Source organism: Meles meles, chromosome 6, assembly GCF_922984935.1.
Source record: "Meles meles chromosome 6, mMelMel3.1 paternal haplotype, whole genome shotgun sequence".
Taxonomy (NCBI): Eukaryota; Metazoa; Chordata; class Mammalia; order Carnivora; family Mustelidae; genus Meles; species Meles meles.
Genome location: NC_060071.1, coordinates 22,112,448 through 22,130,768, shown reverse-complemented (window position 1 = coordinate 22,130,768; position 18,321 = coordinate 22,112,448). Strand labels below are relative to the sequence as shown.

The window sequence follows — 18,321 nt, the reverse complement described above, 5'->3', positions numbered from 1 at the left end:
CTCACTTCCTAGAAAAAAAAAAATTTCTCTTAAAGCTCTCAGGAAGACCAAGAAATAAATCTACCCCTTATATGCCTATCCAACACGTTTGGCTATTGCAAATAATTCTGCAAATATCTGCTCCCGTCCCTGTTTTCAGTTCTCATAGGCATATATCTAGTAGTGGAATTGTGTGGTAATTTTATGTTTAATTTTTTGAGGAACCACTATATTGTTTTCCTTTGAAGCCTTTTTACATTCCCACCAGCAATGGGCAGGGTTCCAATTCTTGTATATTCCAACCGATACTTGTGATTTTAAATTTTTTTTATAATACCCATTTTTGTGTGTGTGAAAGGATATCTCATTGTGGTTTTGGTTTGCATTTCTCCAATGATTAGTGATGTGGAACGTCATTCCAGGTACGTGTTAGCCATTTGTGTATCTTCTTTGGGGAAATGGCTATTCAGGTCCTTTGCCCAATTTTGAATTGGGCTATTTGGGTTTTATGTTGAATTGTAGGAACTCTTTATATATTCTGGATATTAATCCCTTATCAGATACATATATATATATATATATATATATATATATATATATATATATGTATATATATGTGTGTGTGTGTATATATATATATATATATATATATATATGATTTGTAAATATTTCCTCCCCTTCTGTGGGTTGCCCTTTTCTGTTAATGGTGTTTTTTGATGCACAGGACATTTTAACTTTGATGAAGCTCAATTATTTTATCACTTGAGCTTTGATCCCCAAGAAATCATTGCTAAATCCAACATCATGAAGTTTTTCTCCTAATTTTCTTCTAAGAGTTTTATAGTTTTAGCCCTTACTTGTAGGTCTTTGGTCCATTTCAAGTTAATTTCTATATATGGTGTTAGGTAAGAACCCAACTTCATTCTTTTTCATGTGGATATCTAGTTTCCCAACACCATTTGTTGAAAATATTGTTCTTTTCTCATTGAATAGTCTTGACACTCATGTTGAAAATTATTTGCCCATAGTTGTGAGGGTTTATTTCTGGATTCTCCATTCTATCCCAGATAGAATCCTCATATGTCTCATATGCATGTCTTTACATGCATACCACACTGTTTTGATACCTATGGCTTTGCAGTAAGTTTTGAAATCAGGAACTATTTCACCTTCAGCTTTGCTCCTCTTTATCAAGATGGTTTGCCTATGGAGTCTCATTCTTTTGTATTTAGTCTCTTCCCATTTCTATTTAGGAATTCAGAAAATGTATTATCCATGAAACCATTTTGAAAGAGCTACTCCAAAACTCCCTGCAGTAATATAAAAAAATTAATTAAATAAAGGAGAAACGAGATTATGTAAATTATCTATGACTAATTAACAAACAGTGAAACACAATCATGTATTGTAATTATTAACAGTGTAGCCATGAAGCTTAAGGCGATTGTTAAGAAATGATCCCTAAGAAACTAGAAGCATGAAAATTAAAAGCAGTTCAGAGTATTTTAAATGATTTTAACAAAATATACCAGTTAGCAAAGGAAGGAAAGGAAATTACATTGAACTAATGGTCTTATTCTGTGTGGAAATTTGAGGTTGTATCAGTTAATCAATTCTCAGGTTAAAAAAAAAAAAGGTTAATACACCTGTATGTGTAACAAATTTAAGACAAACACTAGAAGGAAAGAAAAGATATATAACTTCTAGAAAATTAAAAATAAGATCAATCCAGTCAACTGAAGACAGTAAAGAAAATAACACCATAAAATTTGTGAGATAGGAAGTACTAAAACAGATGTTGGGGAAAGGGACAAATATACCAGTCATCTCCCTCTCCTTCTCTTAATGCTACTCAAAAAATAAAAATGGAACAGGTTAAATTCCCCAATTAAAGGACAGATATTGGGATGAAGGACTGAAATTGAGTTTTAAAAAAAAAGAGGTTAAAAAATATAATGGCATAGGCAAAACTATTATAAGCAATATTACAAAAAGAACGAGGAGCAACAAGACAAGTAGCAGCGTGGAATTCAAGGTGGGAAGGTAAACACGGGACCAAGATATATTTAGAAAGAGTAAAAACCACCAAAAAGAGGGAGTGCATTGCATTAGCTTTGAAATGCTGAAAGTAAAGCAGTTATGCTTATGAAGACGTGGTGTTTCTCCAACTGGGTGGGAGATCTCAAAGGGGAAGCCAGCCAGGGATCTGGAGCCCCAGGGTACTTGGAACTACAGGGACAGGACATACCATCCCAGGCCTTGAGGCACACCATAGACATTCCATAGACACAGGCAGGATCCCCAGACTTCACCCACAGCCTAGGTGTGATCATAGAGGAAGGAGGGGCTCCTGTACCCTATGGTGTAGTCTGTGTAGGGTGCACAGATGTGACTGAATTCCCTCCCTTCACCTGTGAAGTCGCAGGCCTCCTAGCTTAAGAGCATCTTAGGGCTCTGATAACTCCACATGGCATATAAGTGAGTGGATCTCAGGAGTCAAGATGCTGCAGAGCAAGGTGAACCCACCTGGACAGAGGTGTGGTCCACAGGGACCCTCTCCATTCACAATGCTCTTCATGACCCCCTGCCCTCCATATGGAGCACAGTGCATCCTGCCAGGACCCAGGTGTAGTCATCACCGTGACCACCTAGATGCCCCACGGTCCAGGCAGGGGTTACTAACAGCTTCCTAACTTCGAGATTCCTCATAGACCACACCATCTGAGAGTCCCATGGAATGTCAGAAATGAGGCTTTGGTTTGTGAGTCCCTCTGGGAAGCGCTGTGTTCCTCTCCTGGAACATCAGCATAGCGCATGAGCTTCTCATGTGTTCTCACCCACAGTCACTTCTCACAGTCACCCACTGGGGAGACCTTTCCCATTTATCCTGACCTCCCTCCAGATGCCCGTGCTTATTTCAAAACTTAAAGAGTGGGAAAGTGTGTTAAGAAGGTGGGCTCAGGGATGTGGAGTTCACTATCAAGACCGTTTCAAGTTCATACTGAAATTTAAAATCACATTTAAATTTGAAATTACATTTAATTTTGAAGATATAAAAAATATATATTCTTAAAACTTATATTTTAAATTCTCACTTTTAGTGAAATGTGAACATTCTTTTTTTATTCTTGTGTTTTTTTCCAGAGTTCTCAGGGGCTGCAGTCTCACACCATCGACTGGGGCAACAATGGGCCATTTCCAGCAGGGACGGTGCGCCGTTGCCCTGGATGCCTGACGGCCACCTGCCTCCAGAAAATCACAGTGTCTAAAAAGTAAGTCTCATGTTTGTGGGTCCCAAGCGACTGTGCTAGAGGGGCACGTACAGTCAAAGCCTCTAGCAACAGACCTTGTACTGGTCCTTGGAGCAAATTGCCTGGAAATCAGATCTAAAGCCAAGGATAGGGTTATTTATTCCCTGGAATCCATTGAGAACGAGTTATGAAATGAGATTCGTATTGCACTAGAATTTGCATTTAGAATGATAAACACTATTCTCAAAAAAAAATGACTGTAGTGAACAGAAAACTAATTTGATTTACACTAGCACTAGTACAAAATTTATGAAGTAATTCTGTTGCTATCTGTTGCTATCATGATTGATTTGTAAAGTATTATAAGACTAATCTAAACAACAGTCATCTTATCACTTTCACATATTTTCCTTTTTAATGTTTCCTCTTAGTTCTTATCCCAAAATGCCGTTTTTAATCTAGTTGATTAATCACATAGTAGTTCTTTTGCTTATGACTCTTTGAACAAATATTTTATTTTTGGTCTGCTTTTCATTTTTTTTAAAGATTTTATTTATTTATTTGACAGATCACAAGTAGGCAGAGAGGGGTGTGGGGGGGAAGCAGGCTCCCTCCTGAGGAGAAAGCCCGAAGCAGGACTCAATCCCAGGACCTCGGGATCATGACCTGAGCCAAAGGCAGAGGCTTAACCCACTGAGCCACTCAGGTGCCCCTGCTTTTCACTTTGATAAATTTCACATCTATTAAAAAATGGAAGGTGGACACTCATATATTCTTCACTCAGATTTACCAGTTGTTTACCCACAAAGACAAACATACACACACACACACACACACACAGACACAGACACATGGAATATGTACTCATGTGTGGTATGTATGTGTGTGTTCAGTGTTTCTCTCTGAATCATTTAAAGTAAGTTGCCGACACACGACATACTTTGGGAAATATCCCCTCCATCCATAGGCTTCCTTCTTCAAAACTGTCGCACCGTTATCGCTGGGGAATTTAACATTGATAAAGTCGTCTTCTCCAACATACAGTTCCTATTCAAACGCCTCTGGTTGTCCCCAAACTATTCTTCATAGCTGTTTTCGCCTACGCAGCATTTGGCTAAGCATCATGTCCTGAATTTGGTTCTGTCTCTTTACATCTAAAGCAGAACACTGCTTTTACTTTTCTCTCTTGCGATTTTGACATTTTGGAAGAACCTAAGCCGTTTGTTTCAGGAGAGTCTGGATTTGTCTGGCGATTTCTTCGTGCTTAGGTTCAGCACACATTTCGTGTGTTTACACGACATCCACGGGTCCAGCTTGTCACTGGGACCTGGTGTTGGTGAGGACTAGTTCGTTCACGTGGCTCATGTGGTTTCTGCCAGAGCTCTCCTTTATAAATTAATTAGTAATTGGTGGGGTGAACTTTGAGGTCATGTGAAGATTCTCTTGTTTAGCTCATTTTCTACCCGTTTTAGCATCCTCTGAAGGTTGTATCATGATTTTTAATTAATCAGTTCACCAGCACCCTGGTCTTCCTTCCCTGTCCAACGGTTTTGTTATTTTTTTTCATTTTTCCATGGTTGTGAGCTGCCACACAAGGGAGTGTCTCGAAGCAGTCAAGAGAAGGGCTCTGAAATTAGACTGTCTGGATGGTGTCTAGTAGACGCCCCGTCTCCAACACACACTCGCTGGATGACCTTGAGCAAATGTTGCATCTCATAAACCCTCAGTGACCTTAGGATTAAAATTAGGAGGCAACAAGTGATCACAGCGTGCATGTCTGGTAGGGATGGAGCCCATGGTGGGCCTCACTAACTATTGGCTACCAATTATCATCAGTGGCAGAGGACAGGCTGTGTGCCTCCCCATGCTGCTTCACTCCCAGCATCTTCTGTAATCTCCAGCTGAATAAGACTTTTGGCAAAAAAAAAAAAAAAAAAAAAAAAATGCTGATACGACTGAGTGACGGGGAAGAGGTCCCCCAGGATGTGACTGGTCATATTTTTAAGTTCCTAAAGTTAGAAGGTGGCCTTGAGAAGCAACACCATCACCACAGGACGCATGCGTCAGTGAACGGTGTCCTAATGGTGTCCGCTCTGCCATGCTGGTTATTTCTAGCAGGCCTCCTTGGTTGGCTTCTGCCCCTGGGTAGGCCGAGATACCCCTAGTCTGCTGGCTGTTCTGCCTTTTAGTCACTAGAAACTGATTGCTTGAAGGTGATTAGGATTCTTTCTGTTTAGATCCGGTCACCATGGCTTTATTTGAGCTCCATTGCTTTGGAATCTTCTTTGAGAACCTTTTGAAAATTCTACCAAGAAAATAGCTTGTGAATATGCATGTTAGTTTTTGAGCTGCACATGGACATGGATTAGGCTGAGTCTTAAAAAAAAAAAATCGCCCTTGGAGAACATTTTTAGCTAGCATATCTGAAAAATGCTTCCTCGGAAAATGTTACTTGCCTAGATCTTTTTCCCCACGACTTTGGGAACAGATGAGGGCTGGTTTTCATAAAGAGGGGCTGCTGGCAGCATGCATCCTGCATCCAGCATGTCTCCTGGCTCATGGCTTGCTAGTCTGGGCTTGAGGGAGGGCCCTGCCCTGAGGGGTCACGTGTTCTCCTGCTTTCTGGGTGATGCCAGCCCAGCCAGCCTGAGGTTACCTGGGGCAGAGAATGGGCCCTGCAGACCCAGAGGTAACGGCCCTGCATAGGCACCAACCCAAAGTCCCCCCAAAGGTTCCCCACCTCCTCCTTTTGTTTTCCACCCTTTCAGCTGTTTGCAGGCCGGGGATCCTCTACTTATCTCCATGTCCCCTTGACAGGCACCTCGGGGAAGGGACGGTGGTGTGGGCACAACATAATAGTTTAAAGGTTGACGGAAGTACAGTTGAAAATCAAATCTGCAGTTCTGCATGAACACAGAAGCACTCACTTATGTGTCCTTTGACTATGTGGGTGGAAGTATCAGGGCTGCCTTTTTTCTGTTCTTCAGGTGCTTTCTGTGAAGTTCTGTCCACTTGGAAACCTGAGTTATTTGGTCTTAAATGAGTAGCATACTCCTAACCTGTGTGCTTGAGCCCGACATGGAAATAGCTTGAAGCCAACGAAAAAAGCCCCCTGTAGAAAGGCCCCTCCCCAGGGCTTCAGGTTCTGAGGTTCTGGGCCTTACCGGGGGGACCTCCTTGGTGGCCCTGGGTTGGTCCATGAGTCTCTGTCTTCATGCTCGCTTTATTTCCCTGTTCCTGGGACCTCCTGCCGCTGTTGCCCCGAGGAGCACACCAAGTCCTACCTAGGTCCCAGGAGCTCGTGTTTTCCTGGGGCAGGTGTGAACATGGTGCTATGTCTTTCCACCTCATGCCCACACATGGTGAGCTGTGACCTCCCCAGGATGGATGGAGCATGGGTTCTAGAGCAGCCCCAAGGCTAGGTGGCATACCCAGGCCATGAGAAGGACAGCAGAACCCAGGGCCTGATGTCTTCCTGGGGAGCCAGGCTCTGCTCATTAGTATCAAATATGGAACCAAAGATGTGTGCTGGGAGAAACAGGTTTGTCCTTCCATCTGTGTGAAGCCCTAGCCCATGGTCTCTCTGGTTCTGGGGTCTGGGATCTGGTGCTCACTCCCTGCTTCCTAGCTGGGTGGCCATACTCTCCCATCTGCCCAATGGGGACAGCAGCCCCTGTTGGGTAGGTCTTCCAGGGCAGATTGGGGATGGTGTCTCCCTTGGTTCCAGGGACTGAGTGTTGAAGGCACCTCCTTCTTCTACCCTCATTCTCCTATTGGTGCATCTAGCAGCACTCAGCACTGGGGATTCCACAGTTTTCATGGCAGAAGGGAGCTGCATAGAGCAAACGCTAAAACCCATGGGGCCCATATGGGGATGTCCCCCAAAACGTCCTAAGGTTTTCTTTGAACTGTTATAAATGGAAACACATTGACATCCCCACTTCCTCCCTGAGCAGAGGGAGCTGCAGATGGAGGCGGGTGAACAGCCGTCTCAGCGTGGCCCATGTCTGCCACTCCTCCCCCAGGGGTGGAGCTAAGGTCTCCTGTCCCCTGGGGCTGCCAGGGATGCACCGATATGGCTTCCATCCATAGAGCTCGAGCCCAACTCCTGGCTACACCAAGGCCAGGCTGGGGGCTTAAGTGTGGATGAGCTCTGTAGATCTCAGCTTCCTCTTCTCTGAAATGGGGATGGTGATGGTGGTGCCCTCCTCCCAGGACTCAGGTGAGAACTAAGTGAGATCATTCAGGAGAAGTACCCAGAGCTGTGACACCTGGTAAGAATGCTAGAAATCATAGTTGTAAGTATGAGGGCCTAGGCCGGTGCATAGCTCATAGTGAGAAGTGACTTCCAAGTCCCTGTCCCCTGTCCTCCCACACACTTTGACATCGTTATTAAGAACAACGGTGTTGTGAAATAGCATAGTACTGTTCTGGAGGTCACTTTGTGGTGAGCAGGGTTGTATCCCCTGGGTCAAGCGCTGAAAGGTATACTTTATTATTTTTGGTCTGTTTTTCATGGTTTTCTTGTGTGCCCAGAATTAAAGCTCACTGTGCCCACCAATAGCACTTGAGGCTTACTGAGAAATGGGACTGGACTTGGAGCCCCTGGCCCTATGCCACCGGCTGTGTCTTACGTCCCAACTGGGTGACAGGGCTGGTTAACACCAGTCCCACCTGAACTTCCTCCTGTGCCGTTGTTCCTTGGCCCTCAGATCCTCCCCTGGCCTTTCCATCAAGCTGGAGACTGTTCCCCAGGCCCAGGATTGCTCCAGAGACTGTGGGAGGTAGTTGCCTCTGCTTACGAGCCTTTCTTCTGACACTCCCAGATAGGTCTGCCTGTGACCCAGCAAGTCCCTCAGCTAGTCCTGACATCCTGTGCTTGTGGGTGCACACCTGAGTGCCCATCTAACATAGTGCATCATAAATTTAAATAGGGACAAAGATGTCATTTCTAGCATATTGTAAGTAGTGACATTTAAAACAACACAGGTATGTCACTTTTTAAATAAAATTTTATTTATTATTATTTTTTTAAATATACATAGTCAGGGTGCCTGGGTGGTTCAGTCATTTAAGCATCTGCCCTCAGCTCAGGTCATGATCTCAGAGTCTGGGGATGGAGTCCCATGTTGGGTTTGCTTCTCTCTCTCCCTCTGTTCCTCCTTCCTACTCATGCTGTCACTCTCTCTCTCTCTCTCTCTCTCTTCTCTCTCTCACATAAATAAATAAAGTCTTTAAAAATAAATAAATATGTAAAAAGATACCCAGTCAAATATAAAGACCACCCATTCAAAATACAGAATACATGATTCTTCCTTAGCTTTGAAAGTTTAATACCATTTTGTTTCCTCCTTGAATTCATGTAGAAATAGGAATAGAAATTCCACCTGCTCCACAAAACTTTATCATAATTTTCTTCCAGAAAGACATTCACTAAAAAAAAAAAAAGAAAGGCATTCACTGATTATTCTGTCACCTGTTTTTTGCATATTTGTTCGTGTATGTTTGTTACACAGACCTATATATAGATAGACACAGATATAGATATAGATATACATACATATGTTAAAATATTTCATGGGACTTGTTATCGATACTATTTATAGTATTGATTAGTACACAGATGATCAGAACAGTATAATTAAATATAAAATAAAATATATCAGAGAAGAGACTCTTGATGAGATGGATGACAGAGAAGTTCCTGGGGAGACCTGGTGTAAGGACTCACTGGCTGTCCCTTTGTGTGGTATCTGAAGGTTTCCACTCCATAGAGATGTAGGGTGTGGGAAAGAAGAACGTGCAGGGCAGTCATCTTACCACAGATGAGTTTTAGGATAGATTATATAGGGGCTTGAGAATTCGGAATTTAATTGTTTGAAAGTGTTCCACGCTTGTCACCCCTTGAAGAAACTTAATGTGCGCAGGGGTGCCCAGCTTCAGGCTGAGAGCCACAGGCTTTCCCTGCTCACTCAGATCTAGATCCAGTCTCCCTGCCAAGGTCAGATCCCCTGTCATTACTGTCCTTACCTCTGTGTCTCTCCCATGTGACCCGAACCTCCCCCACCCTTACAGCTTCCTTTCAAGCCATAGAATCTTCTAGAATGCAATTGTGTCCTTTGTCTCTTTATGGTCTTCCCAGGATCTGTGTGGACTGAGTCTCCCCGGGGAGTTCAGAGAGAGCATTTTGGTTTTGATACTTTAGAGTATATAGTATGTCATATTCTAGATCTTTCTTTCCTGGAGTCAACATATTTCTCCATGTTAGCTGCACCTCCACGGGTAGCATTTCCGAATGTGGCTTTTCTGTGGACCCATGGCAGTGTGTGTACCTCAGCGTGGGATTGTTGGCTTCACCAGTCAGGAAACACTGGTAACCAGGACTCTGCTTCAGGGCTTCCTCCTCAAAGCCCAGGTGCTGAGCCATGTAAAAGAGACACAGTCTCCCCAGTGAGACAGAATGAATATCAATTCTTAAGGGGCTTACATGCCCAGGGGAAGTTCTTGAATCTTCTGTAACCAGACAGGCCTGCTATCCACATGGACATTGTGCCACCATGAACGTATGCTTGTGGTTTGGCCAGTTACGATAATGCCAGGGGAGCAGTTTCTATAGGGATCATTTTCCAGTGCTTTGCTAAATTCCTTCTGTGATTTCTGGGCATTCTTAGAGCATGTAAAGCCCAATTCTCTCACAAAATCATTTGTTAGCATATACCAAAACTTAATTTTACTCATTTATAAGGGAACTAGGGAAAAGATAAATGGTCTAGCTCCAAGTGTATTTGAGTAGCTAGAATTTATAAAGTCATTTGGAAAAGAAATATAGAAATCAGATTCTAAGTTAGCTGGGTCTCCAGAGGGCAAAAAAATGATACCTTATCTGGGGTTAACATTTAACTGAGGGCAATAAAAATCATAATAAGTTATCAATTTCTGCAAGCTAGCCTCTAATTTTATAGAACTACAGACCCTTTTCATCTTTATCAGTTGTTAATTATTGGATAATAATAAAAGAATTTTTTTATTGGAAATCAATTGCTTCGGACTTGCTGTGACTGTTTCCTCCAGAGCGGCAATGCTTCTCACACAGTCTTAAGCCAACGTTTTGTTGAGTGCAGTTGGTTTCAGCGTTGTTTCCTCAGGGGAGTGGAGACATATATATTTTCTGCTTTAAAAGGCATTTTCTTTCTTGACTCGAACAGCTGATCCTGTAAATTTGAACTTCGTATTCATCTGTTTCAGTATAGAAACAACTTTTTTTTTAAATGGTAAGTTCTTTTAATATGATACATAAATTGCTAAAATCAAATTTTTGAAAGAGTGGTACTCCAGAGGGTTTTATTAGGTTTCCAAAATTATTAGTTTGAGAACACACTGGCAAAGAAGTAAATAGATAATAGCAATCATAATCATACCTAAGCTTTTTTGGTGCTCCCTATGAGCCCAGCACAGTGTTACATAACCACCACCACAACTGCGTAAAATAGGATGTTATCCTTGTTCCAAAGATGAAGCAATGAGAACCAGGGATTAAAAGTACATTGTCCTAGTTTTATTTGCATACTGGTGCGGATTTGTATCTTAAGGCAGGTGTTTCTAGTGACTAAAATTTAAAACCCGGGTAACTCAAGAAGCACAATTAGTAGATTAACACTTTGGGTCACCAGGTTGCCTGATAATTAATTATAGAGAAAGCTGGACACATTCTTAAAAATCCATTTATCTCAGTGCTATTTACCTTAAGTTTTCAGAGTTATCTAGGATAATGTCATCTGTAGGGATATATGTTTTCTTTTTTCTTTGCTTTGTCTAGATAAACTGGATATGCTATTTGGAAAGACAGACGTTTAGATAAAACATACTGAATTGTACCAGTCACTAACATGTATAGGTATTCAACTAATATGGGTCTATAAAAAATAAGTAACATGCAATAAAATGAAACCCCAAAAGCTGAAATTGTCCTGTACTTGTTAAATTTAAATAATTTTGAGAAAAAAAAAAACTATGGCATCTGCTGCCTTTGTTTCACTTACCATACGTACACTGAAAACTTCCAAGTGTAAATGTACGGCCAACTGGTCCTTCTCTCCAAAGGTCTCTTAGACAGCTTTCCCCACCTCACCCCTTGCACACACAGACACACAGACACACCCCTGAACACATGGACACATATACATGCACACATACAAGCACGTACTATACACATAAGCAAGTGGACACTTAAAAACACATGCGTATGTGGCCTATGATCCATTTATAATTAATTTTTTGTATTATGTGATATGCAGATTAAGTTTCTTTGTTCTTCCTTTCCTTCTTTTTCCTTTCTTTTTTTTTTTTTTTGGCATATTGATTTCCATTTTTCAACACCACTTGTTGAAAAGTTGGTATTTTTTGCACTGGATTATTTGTATACCCTTGTGGAAAAGGTGTTCTCTATTTTCCATTCCACCGATCTGTGTGTCTAACCTTTGTCCAGTACGTACTATGTTCACCAGGGTAGGTTTATAATGCATTTTTAAACTAGGTAGTGTGGATCCTCAAACTTTGTCTTCTTTTTCAAAATTGTTTTGGCCATTATAGGTCGTTTATCTTTCCATTTAAATTTTAGAAAGAGCTTGCCTGTGTCTGCAAAAAGTCCTGCTGGAAAGTTGATTGGGATTATAGATATAGATCAATTTATAGATCAATATGAGAATGATTGACATCTTTTTTTAAAAGATTTTATTTATTTGACAGAGAGATTACAAGTAGGCAGAGAGGCAGGCAGAGAGAGAGGAGGAAGCAGGCTCCCCGTGGAGCAGAGAGCCCGATGTGGGGTTCGATCCCAGGACCCTGGGATCATGACCCAAGCCGAAGGCAGAGGCTTTAACCCACTGAGCCCAAATATGATTGACATATTAACCGTACCATATCTTACAACCCATGCAAAGAGTACATCTTGCCATTTATTTAGGTTATCTTTGGTCTCTTTTGTATGAATTTTTGTAAACTTTTTTTCTGAAATAAGTCCTTGCTCTGTTGTCCTCCAAGGTTGTACACATCCTGTTCTATCTTTTTGAGTCTGTCCACATTGCCCCCACCCAACACCCACACAAAGATCAGCCCTCTGCCTCTTAACCTACACAATTCCTTGGCCTACAGTGGTTTTCTGATGAGAGATCACTTCCTCAAAGTCACTCTCTTTCTCTCCTCCTCTCCAGTGTAGAGCAGCTTCCTTGCCCATGAGCTTCTGCCATCTTGTCTCTCTAATAGCAGATGTGTGATGTAACTGCTTCTTTAATATTTTTAGGCCACTAAACTCAATATTCTTCAAAGGCAGAGACCATATCTGATTTGGGGTTGTATCTTTGGCACCTAATATAGAGCAAGGGCTCAGTTAACAGCAGTTGTTTAGACAAATGGGAAAATAAATGTGCCTGGGTAGCTCAGTCAGTTGAGTATCCAGCTCTTGGTTTCAGCTCAGGTCATGATTTCAGGGTCGTAAGATCAAGCCCCAAGTCAGGTTCTGCACTTAGGGTGGGGGGTGGGGTTGCAGCTTGAGATTCTCTCTCTAGCTCTGCCTCTCCCCCCCCATAAATAAATGTTTTTTAAAAAAGAAATGGGGGAAATAAAGGAATAATGGGAAAAGAAAAGGGGGTAAAGATAAACTAGTACTCATTGTGGCTTGGCTCTGTGTCTATCACTATGACAGGGCAAAGACAGATGATAGAGGGATGGATGGATGGATGGATGGTTAGATGGCTGGATGGATGGTTGGATACACAGATAAATAGATTTTTCTTTAAGTTTTGTTAAGCCTTCTTTTTTTTAAGATTTTATTTATTTATTTGACAGACAGAGATCACAAGTAGGCAGAGAGTCAAGCAGAGAGAGAGGGGAAAGCAGGCTCCCCGCTGAGCAGGGAGCCCAATGTGGGGCTCGATCCCAGGACCCTGAGATCATGACCTGAGCTGAAGGCAGCGGCTTAATCCACTGAGCCACCCAGGCGCCCCTTGTTAAGCCTTCTTAAAAAAGATTTTATTTATTTATTTGGTACAGAGAGAAACAGCGAGAGAGGGAACACAAGAAGGGGGAGTCCAAGAGGCAGAAGCAGGCTTCCCACTTCCTAGGACCCTAGGATCATGACCTCAGTTGAAGGTAGATGCTTAATAACTGAGACACCCAGGTGTCCCAAGTTTCGTTAAGCCTTATAAAATTCTGGGAGAGATGTGGCATCTTCCCCATGTACAGATGAGGAAGTAGATTCAAAGAGGTTTAGTGACTTCCCAAATACCATACTTGCAGAGAATGACAGAGGCAAAATTCAAAACTGGCTCTACCTTTCTCCAGGGTTTATGCCCTACACACCATCTCCTTTCCTTCTCAAACCTTACACATATATACTTTAGCACAGCCCCTTGTTGTATCTTGCTTATCTTATTCAATAGCTTCAGTGGAACCTGTTTAAAATATAGTATATTACATGAGCACAAGGGCAAAGAGCTTAGAAGTCTGTAAAGTCAAAATGAAAGCCCCACTCCACTGCCTCCCACAGCCCCACACTGCTGGAAGGCCGTTCCAGTCAGCAGGTGTGCCTCCTCCAGACCCTTGTCCACATGAGAATTTTTCTCCCTTTAGCAGTTGTAAATTGCACTATAATACATGAATATTCTCATGTGCCTTAGAGAAATTTCCATTTTAAAGCCCATATGATAGGTCACGTTCTAGATGCGTCGTATTTGATTCAGCCAACCTACAGACAAACGATTGATTTTTTTATACTTCTAGCCATGCTGCAAGGAACATCCTTATACATGTTTCTTGATGTACCTGAGCAAGGTTGACTTTAAGAAATATAATGGGAGACAGAATTGTAGAGTTAGAGGGTATGCACATTAAAAAAAATTTAGACACTGAGAAAAAAAATTGTCCTCAATTGACCTCATTGCTAACCCCATATATCCCCCCCATAGTAATATAAAAAAGTGCCCAACTTATCTCATTAGGAGTCATGTTTTCAAACTTAATTTTTAAGGCAGCCTTAGGGGTAAAGGAGTCTTTTTTTTTTTTTTTTAGTTATAAGCACATTTTTATTTACTTATTTTTAATTTTTTTATTTATTTCTGAAAACACATTTTTTTAAGATTTTGGGGTTTTTTTTTAATTTAATTTTATTTTTTCAGTGTTCCAAGATTCATTGTTTATGTACCACACCCAGTGCTCCATGCAATACCTGCCCTCCTTAATACCTACCACTAGGCTCACCTAACCCACAGCCCTTCTCCCCTCGAAAGGAGTCTTATGGGAAAGGGACTTTTATGGGTAAAAGGTGGGTAGGCATGGCTCATGGTTATCTTATACTTTTATTTGTATTTCCCTTATAACTAAGGCTGATTATCTTTTCACATGCTGATTGGTCCTTTGGGTTTCCTTTAAGTTGCACATTCATGTAATTTGCTGCTTTTTTATTGTTCCACGTGTCTTTAATCACTTGGGAATGTTCATCATCTATTCTAAATGCAAACCTCCTATTCATTATACATTTTTTCAAAATCTCCTGTTCTATATAACATTGACATTTTTATGGTATTTTTTGGTCAATTCAGAAGTTTGTTTATTGATTCTGTTTTAGCTATTATTAGTTTCAACAGTATTTTCTTTATGGGCTTTTTTGCCTTAGGAAGCCTTGTATTAGTCAGGGCAGGCTAAATGCTACATCAAACATTGCCCCAGATCCCAGTGCATTGAAGTAATACAGCCTTATTTCTCGCCACATGAGCTAAATGTGTGTAGCATGGAGAGCCCAGATTCACACTCCCATTCAGGAACTTCATCACCTGCCGGGGTCTCAGACTCTCCAAGGAATCCTCTCTAGGGAGGTAGCAAATGAGAGATAAGAGAGAAGTGGAGGATCCAGTTGGGGGGAGGGGTTGGGCTCAGTCCTAGAAATGGCCCACATCACTTCCATGTCAAATTGCATTGACCAGAACTTAGTCACATGGCCACACACACCTGCGTGAGGACCAGGAAGTGTAATCTGAAAGTATGTGCCCTGAGGAAGAGGAATGGGACGTGGTCAGCCTCAAGCAGGTCCTCCAATGCCCTTCTCTACCTCAAGGTCATAAGCAGATTCACCTCCATTTTTCTCTCATGCGTTTATCATTTTATTTCTTATCTGTATATATTTAACTCACGTGGAATTCGTTGGTGAAGGGAGGATGTAGTTTCCAAATGTACTGCCTACTTACTTTATAGTATTGTCCTCTCCACCCCGATTTCCAGAAATTTGAGGAATTCCGCCCGTTTATCATTCTGTTAGATAGCCACGCTGTCAGCCTCCTATGACGAAGTTAACTAGCAAGGGCTTCACTGAAAGTTATCTCTTCTCTCACTCAACAGAAGAGTCTGGAGTCAGTGCTAGCCTTGGGGTGGCTGCTTGGTGATGTCAGGGCAGCACCTTTATTTTTCCTTTTTTTTAAAGATTCTATTTTTTAAGTAATCTGTACACTCAACATGAGACTCGAATGCGCAACCCCGAGGTCTACAGTCGCATGCTCCACTGACTGAACCAACCAGGCACCCCTCAAGTTCTCTTTACATTTCCCTCATGATCACAGACTGGCACCGCTTCCCTTTTGCATCCCTTTCAAGGTGAGAATAGGGACTTCTCTGCATGCCCCTTTTTGTTAGAAAAGCAAAATATTCACTTTAGTGGCCTAGCAGATTTATTTTTTTGAAATTTTGGAGCTTATAGAGAGGGAAGAAATTGGGAAGAGAGGGAAGAAATTATCGGGACACTTTAAACTGCAAGAAAAGTTGGTGAAGCAGAAATCAGAATTGCCTTGATTGGCTTAGACCAATCGTGACTTATTCGATGGGGCTGAGGACATTGAAGCCAGGAACAAAAGCAAGTAGCTGTGAACTAATAAGGAGAATGGGTATTAGATCAAAAATTAACAGCGCCTGCCACATTCATATATTAAATTCTCTTCCTGTCTCCCTCTTTTCCTTCCCCTCCCTTTCTCTCTCTCTCTGTCTCCTTCCTCCTCCTCCTCGTTCTTTCTCTCTCTCTCATGCTCATGCACACATGCACACATAGGGAAGGGTCTCTGATTGCTTGCCCTCTTCTATTGGTCTATGTGAGTCTGTCTGCCCCCAGCCCACTCTACTCTAATCCCAGTACTTTTATGTTTGACATGAGGTAGGGCAAACTTCTGCATCCACTTTGGTCTTTCTCAAAATTGTCTTCAAACTTGTTACTTATTTAGTCTTCTAAATTTTAGAAATTGTTAACTTTCGGGGCGCCTGGGTGGCTCAGTGGTTTAAAGCCTCTGCCTTCGGCTCAGGTTGTGATCCCAGGGTCCTGGGATTGAGCCCCACATAAGTCTCTCTGCTCAGCGGGGAGCCTTCTTCCTCCTCTCTCTCTGCCTACCTGTCTGCCTGCCTCTCTGCCTGCCTCTCTGCCTACTTGTGATCTCTCTCTCTATCAAATAAATAAATAAAATATTTGAAAATATATATAATATTTATTTATAAATATATAAATATAAAATAATATATATAATATAATATATAAATATAAAATAAAAAATAAAATATTTAAAAATATTTATTTAAATATTTAAATATAAAAATATTTAAAATAAAATAAAATATTTTTAAAAAGCTGTTAACTTTCATAAAACTTCTGTTGGGATTGCATGGAATTTATTATAAATATGAGATTTGGCATCTTAAAAGTATAGCCTTCCTACCAATTTAATTTTCTTCAATAAAAATTGTATGCTACAAACAAAAATAAAAACAAAAGAAGTTTCTCTCATTTTGTTGTGTTATCCCGAGTTAATTATAGGAATTTCTTTTTGGTGTTGGCTAATATAAAGTGACCTTCTAATTTTTTTCCTGTGCTTAGTTGGCTAATGTTGGTATGTAGAAAAGGTATTGATTTTTGTATGTTCATCTTGTTCCAACCATTTAAAATGCTTGTATCTATTCTAATATTTAGTCATGCTTCTAAACTTATTAGGTAGAATAATTCTTATAAGTTGGGGATCAATTCTTTTCTTCCAGTTTTACTGAGAAGTAATTGACACACATCACGGTATCAGTTTAAGGCACACAGTATGATGGTGTGATTTATATATATTGTGAAATGATTGCCACGGTAGGTTCAGCTAACTTCCGTCTTCTCTTATAGAGGCAATAAAGGGAAAAAGTTTTCTTGTGATGAGAACTCTTAGGATTTACTCTCTGAACACCTTTCCTGTATATCATGCAGCAGGGTTTGCTATAGTCCTCATATTGTACATTACATCCCCAGGACTTATTTACCTTATAACTGGAAGTTTGTACCTTCATGACCACTTTCCAGGAGTCATCTCCAGCCCCTGTGGTCAGATGAGGCTGGAAGATGGTCTCCACAATTCCCCAGAGCTGGGGTGATGATTTGGCTGCTTGCCTGGGTGTGGGCAGACCAAACCCTCAGCTGGCACAATTCCTCCTTTGAGGAACCAAATCAGGCAGATCTACACCCAGCTGAGTTCCCTGGTCAGTGTGTTTCCTACACACACACACACACACACACACACACACACTTAGTTATGTAGATGAACAAAAACACTGGTTGGGATTACTGCTTGGGGGCACTGCAGGTATGAACTCAGTCTGCCAGGATGGTCTTGTCTTTTTATGTCTTTTTCTGCTGTTTGGATTTGTTTGCTAATTATTACATGGACCTGAATCATTTATTATGGCTGCATCGAGACTGATGAATCCCAGGTCAGGGGGGAAAGATTAGCAGTGACTGACTTTGGCCCATTTTGATTCATCCCCTGCTGGTTGGAATTCAGTCTTCTCAGAAAATCTACTGCTACCTGATAAAGCAGTAGAGGAATGGGTATAGGGTATAGGGTGGGCAACATCTAGGAAAATGAGTGAGCAACTTTCCATTTCTTTATGTGCCTTTGATCCATTTTTCACTCTCTTACCAAATTTTTGTGTCTTTGTTTTCCCAAAGCTCATGTGATTTTCTCCCTAGAAATTCCCAGAGGCTTCCCACTGGCCTCATGTTACAGTCTAGTTATTTATGCTGTTAGCCCACAGG

The 18,321-nt window shown here is 41.3% G+C and overlaps 1 protein-coding gene across 1 annotated transcript in view; it reads left to right on the top strand.

Annotated features, from left to right (window-relative positions):
* The window catches only part of OTUD7A (OTU deubiquitinase 7A), a 387,396-nt gene that overhangs the window by 193,870 nt on the left and 175,205 nt on the right, over nt 1–18,321 (top strand). Inside the window, exon 2 of the mRNA XM_046010022.1 lies at nt 3,124–3,251. The gene's annotated coding sequence lies outside the window, so the exon portion shown is untranslated. The remainder of the gene's footprint in view (nt 1–3,123; nt 3,252–18,321) is intronic.